At 34.5% G+C, this 6,345-nt stretch overlaps 1 pseudogene; it reads left to right on the top strand.

The window, feature by feature from the left end:
* The first annotated feature begins 4,505 nt into the window (after window positions 1-4,505).
* LOC112485037 lies at window positions 4,506-4,624 on the top strand (annotated as a pseudogene).
* The last annotated feature ends 1,721 nt before the right edge of the window (window positions 4,625-6,345 follow it).

The following is a 6,345-nucleotide window of genomic DNA, read 5'->3' as shown; positions in this document are numbered from 1 at the left end:
ACAACTCCAGGATGATGGACATGTATGTCTTTTCCACCTGGCCACGCTGTTGGTGGTTTAGACTCATGCCCCAAGACTGGTCTTCTTTTTGGCTCAATAAAACTTTTTTTTCAAAAAGATTTTAAGCCATGGCAGTTAAAATTTTTGTTTAACATTCACATAAGATTCCATTGAGAGCTAATGTCATGTTAGTATAATTCTTTGCATGAAGTAGAAGGTAAGCACAATTTGAACAAAAAATTACTAAATATACTTACAGATCCATCTATTCTCTGTCTTGAAATCATGACATCTATTCTTTACCAAAAACTGATATGGAGATTTGAGGGAACTAAACACTTATACTAAAAGAGAATATCTGAAATACTTTCTACCTACGGCTCAAAAAATAGTAGTTGAGTCCAACACAGCTGACATGAATCAGGAGATCAATTCAGTATGGAGATCTAAGGCAAAAAATAAATAAATAAATAAAAACAAAAAAAACCAGCATGTGATTTATTTAAGTAATATAGTATTAAAATCTATGTTTTATTTCACCCAAAGAAATAAACAAATCAGATGTAAATAAAAAGAGCGAACTATGTTTCTGCTGAAAAATAAACCAAGAACAGAGTAAGACAAACAAAAGTGTAGCTAAAAACTCTCATCATGGGGGGTAACATTTATTTCTAGATAAATACGCCATGCTCTTTGGATTTGACTCCAATACCTATTTATGTAGATAGAAAGAGAAGCAACCAAATGTCCCCCTTCGCCACTTCAAGGAGTAACTGCTGGGAAGATGCAATTACAGTCAAATTGCTTACACCTTAAACCCCAGGTGCTCTAGACGGATGGACAACCCCTACAGTGTGAGTCTGTAGCTCGGAGACTCAGGGGAGTGGAGAAGGCAAAGCCATGACAGATATGTTTTGTAAGAGAGAAAGCAGAAAGACCTTCAAAGTTGGAAGACTAAAGGCCCGTGAGAGTGGGTGAGAGCCCTACAGCAACAACAAAGTACATTTAAAAAAAAAAAAGAGCCTAACATGCATTTGTTAGAGTAGAATCAAAAGAAAGAAAAGATGTATGCGGGGAGGAATATTATATAAATGAAAAGGATGAGTCATTATATGTACAGGTTTTACAGCAGGACTGAGGGTTATAAATACAGAAAATATTTTTTTGAGAAACTGTAATGCACAAGACTCTATGATGAAACAAAAATGAATCAGACACATAAAGCCCCTGCTCTTTGAAGAAAAAGGTTAGCTAGCTTATAAATAAACAACATGGGAATATAAATACATTGATTGACAATAGCTTAAAAATAGAAAATGTCTTCAAGTGAATATGCAGTGGTTTGAGAGTTCTAGCATTACACTTGCTAAATTTAGATTCCTGATTCTACCATTAAGTAGTTGTATGACTACACGCAAGTATTTAAAACTATAAAATGAAAATCATGAGTATAATCTTTATATGATTACAGTGAAGATTAAATTAGATAATGCATATAAAGAATCTAGTACCCTACGTGAACATTCATATAGAAGTAGTTATATTGTTTGTCCTAACTGTCCCTATAGAAGCCTACTATCCCTCAAGTGTTGATTTTAATAAGTGCAAAATACGAAGTTGATAATACCAACACATCTGACAAGACTAGTGTAGGGGAGGAAAAATAATTTTCCCTCTACCTTTCTAAGCTCTTAGCTAAGACCTTCCCATCCCTTCCCCCACTCCCGCCCCACAATAAAAGACAGATTAACAGTAGAAAAACAGAAGTTTAGTAACATGTATATCTCCTGTATACATGGGACACCCAGGAGAACTGAGTAACTTCTTTAAATAGCTTAAGCCACCACCTTAAATACCATCTCCAGCTAAAGACTAAAGAAGACGTTGGAGGATTGGGGAGCCAGTTACAGGAGACCATCAGGCAAAGCACAGCAAACAAGGGTAAGGTCGTTATGCACATTTAGGTCTTCGCCTTCTCCGTAGGTAAGAGTTTAGACATTTAGTCATTTTCCTCTTCCTGGTACAGAGAGGAAAGCATATTTTGGGGCGGCAAATTCTGCTCACCTTCAAAGGAAGGTAATAAGTGACGTATTATAAATGATCTTTATGATGCACATGTACAAATGAGTTAGTTATCAATAGAAAAAAAATGCTCATTAGATGAATTTTTTGATAATAAAAACTTCCCAATATAAGTCAGTTTCTATGGGATAGAGATTTTTCTTCCCTAAGATCAACCCCATCCTTGGATCTTTACAATAGGTTTCAGTCGTTTGCAAGGTTTCTATGCAAATCTCTACAGAGGAAATCCCAAATGGGCTATGAACTGGTATACCTTGCCCTTTAATTGATTTTCAGATAGAGAGCACTGCCCAGGGAGTCATGCAACACACACACTCCTGTTGAGCCATTCTCCTTTATCTAGATTACCCTTGATGTGTTATCAGGAAACCCTGCAGTTCTCTCTCTCTTCAGGGGATCATTTTTTCCTTTGGGTGGAGATGCCAGGGTTTTACAGATAACACAGTTGGGGGTTTTCATGGCCATACCTCTTACAACCACAAACTGAGAAGCAAAACATCTCTTTCAGCTAATATAAGTCAGCACCATAAATTCTAGCAATATCCTATTCAACACAATATACTCTTTTAAATAAAGCACTTTTATTTTTTCATTTTATTTGTCAACACACTGATGCTCAGGATGATTTACTCAAGAGCAAACACTATCAGATACCTGTGGTTTCTCTGTACTGCCTCGAGGGGCTTCGAAACCGCCACCTCAGATCTCAGCACTTCAAAGAGTTTCCCCTGAAGCTATGTTTACAGCATAAGCTAAAAAACAAGGTCCTGCTTGCCTTCACACACCTTTTCGCCACATTAAAATCCAAGCTGCACCAAAATAACCACTCTCTCTGCATCAGTTGGTGGTGGATTTGGGGGTGGCTGCCATGCATTTTAACTTTTTAAAATCACAAACCACAAGCCAAGTAAAAAATGATCTACGTGGACTTTTGCCAGATCTTATATCTAATACTTTTCTCTCGATAGCATATAGCTCCACCTTATGGTAGGAAATTATTTAAAGTTGAGACAGGACATGGAAGGCATAATGGTGGCATGCATTTTTTTTTTCCATAGAATCATACTTTTCCCTTCATTTCAACTGTAGCTGCAATTCTACAGGCAGAAGAGACAGGGAGGAAATTCTATTTGTCATCCTTGGGGGTCTATAAATGCCTGGCACTAAATCTAGTTAACTGCTTTGAGCACAAGAGTGGCTAAGGAGACAAAGGAAGAATTGGTTTATAAAGCTATAAAAGAAAAATAAAACATGTACTTTAATATTCTGGTTATTAGTGCTATATTAAGTTTCTCTGTGCTACTTTATCACCTTATCTCTCCATTCACCTGTAATTTCTGTCTGGTCCACCCTTTCTCTTTGCTTGTTTCCAGTGTCAACATGTTAACTCCTGGAAACCAGGAATCAGCTACTGCTGGCCTAAACAGTGAGTCAGTTTTTTTTTTTTTTTTAGACTTTTCGAAACAATACCATAAATACATGCTATTTCTGTATCTCATTCCTTTACAGCTGTGTTCTCAGTAAGCTGGCTAGTGTGCTTTTTCTCCGACTTTCTCACTCAGTAAATTGGATATGTTAGAAATATGTTAAAATCTCATAGGGAACTTCTGAAACTTTTTCACATTCATTCAAAGAGCTCTATATTTGAAATTGTGGAAAAGGGGATTCACTTTTGTTGCCATCCTTTCCATGTGCCTGTAACTCTGTTAGGCAATGGAATGTATTTTATTTGACTTAAACCCATAGCTATCTGCTAAAATATTTACATTTCCAATTTACCTATAACATTCTAGCAGTTTTCCCAAGGTCAGGATGCTAATAAATCTTGCTACAATGGTACACCACATTTTTCTACCACATCTATTGGCTGAGCCTTTGGGAAAACAGTTTAATGGCAGGTGAACATTTAAGCATCTTTGCAATCCATTGAAAAGATAGCTACTTTGCCTATAAGCTTTTTCAGAACAATAAAGTTAGAGGGAATCTTAACAGAACCTCATATATCTTACTCTATCCAAATAGTAAGGATTTACTGAGTACCATTTATAGATAGGAAACTATACAAGGAGTTATAAGAATATAAACAGAAAAAGGATATTGCTTCTCTCCTCAGTGGTACTAATGAATTAACTCATGAGACAAACATTGATAAACAATTGTGTTCCTGGCAATGAGAGAGAAGCTGAAGTTTCCTCTGTAGAAGGCAGATGTGTAAACACCTTCTATTAAACTCACTAATAACTATCACTATTACAAGAGAAAAGATTCAATACTTTCTAAGTGAGAGAAAGGGGAACAGGAGCTTTGAGAATCTTCACTGGGGAAGTCTCACTGGAGTTGGATCTTTAGGAAGCATCTCTCAGGTATCTTACTTCACATTACCTAATATCAAATAAAACAGCTTCATTTAAACATGGCATTAAGTCTATGGCCATGCCACCCTGAATGTGCCTGATCTTGTCTGATCTTGGAAGCTAAGCAGGGTCAGGCCTGGTTAGTACTCGGATGGGAGACCACCTAGGAATACCAAGTGCCATAGGCATTAAAAATAAATAAATAAATAAAAATTTAAAAATAAATAAATAAACATGACTTTAAATGACATTATCTACGTTTAATCTAGGTATTTTCTGTGGTCACTACCCCAAATATCTAGATTAGTATAATACAAATTTTCATCCTGTAAATTAGAGAAGTCTCAATAGTTTCTTAATGATTTCTGCAAATTCTCAGAGTGCTTACCACTATCATATGGTCAGCTTTGAATCTAAGCTCCCACATCCACTTACGTAGTTCATTTGAGGGACTATCTCACTATCCTGTGCTTGCTATTCCTCTAAGATGCAGAATCCAGTTTTTTTCCCTTATTTCTGTTGTGTGAATACTTCCATGAGGAATTTGTGAGTACATATACAGTGCACTTTGGGGATGGAAGATAGGTTTGGGAAAATTAGATACACAAATGATGATGATGATGATGATGATGATAGATGTTAGATGATGTAGATAGAAAGATACATCATCTCACAAAAATGCAAAACTTCTTTAAAATTTTGTTTACTATTCCATATATATTCATTGTTCATTCCATTTTCTGAACAACTATATTCCTGATTTATGATGAAATTTGATACTGAATTAAATGTTATCCTGTATTTCTCAAAAATTCTCACATTTATTTTAATTTTTTAGTCGTTACCAATACATAAGCTCCAAAAGAATATTTTGCTTCTTTTATATCCACCTCCACAATACTTTATTAATTAGCCTTGTACTTTATAGCTAAACAGTGCTAAGTACAATTTTTTATGTATTTGAAACATGATAAAAAAATCTTATAGCACAACTTTTGAAAATACCAATTTAGAGAATAGAAGACACTCTTCCTCAATAATATCTCCTGCAATGTTTTGAGAAAGCATACATTATAAAATAAAAGTCATACATTAATGCCTGTTTCTTGATTTTGAATTCATAGAGTTCTGTCCTATCAGCCAGATGTTTGCATTATGTTTTGCCTATAAAACTTCAGAGGTCCACTTGCTGAATACCTTGAGAAAGTTATTCTGTGCATTCCCAGGACACAGCACTCCAATTTCAAACATCAAAGCAATATAAGTAAACAAACAAAATCAAGAAAAAAAATCTGTAAAAATGATTTAAAAATTATATAAGAAAAAATTCTTATAACTGAGTAAGTTACATAATTCATTTTCACATTATTTTATTTTCTTAATTTAGGGATACATTTATTTTGCAGTATTTCAGTTATTTAAATGGTTAATAGAGACAAAAAAAATTAGTATGTTTATAGCTTAAACCTAAGAAAACCTTTAGTCAATAAACTATTTAGGTAATAGATTAGTCAATAATCTATTAGCTACTGCATAGTACATATAATGTGATAAATAATAATGTAAATAAGTTATTCACATTAATGGAAAGAAATAAAGGCAGATCTTTAAAATCAGCTTAATTTAGCTTAAAATATATTTTGATTCATTTATGTCAGAGGTTCTCAACCCTGGCACTATTGACATTTTGGACTGAAAAATTTTTTTTCATGGGCTGTCTTGTACATTGTAGGATGTTTATACACAGCTCTGGTCTGTACTTACTAGATGACAGTAGTACCCCTCAGTGGTGACCAAAAATGTCTTGACACATTGCCCAATTTCCCTAGAAGGGTGGAGAGCAAACCATTTCTTGTTAAAAAACACTAATACATATAAATCTGTTTTTTAAAACAATCTTTTTGTAAAT

Source organism: Pteropus alecto, unplaced genomic scaffold (genome assembly GCF_000325575.1).
Source record: "Pteropus alecto unplaced genomic scaffold, ASM32557v1 scaffold95, whole genome shotgun sequence".
NCBI classification, from domain to species: domain Eukaryota; kingdom Metazoa; phylum Chordata; class Mammalia; order Chiroptera; family Pteropodidae; genus Pteropus; species Pteropus alecto.
Note: the sequence above shows the minus strand (reverse complement) of the source record. Positions and strands in the feature narration are given on the sequence as shown.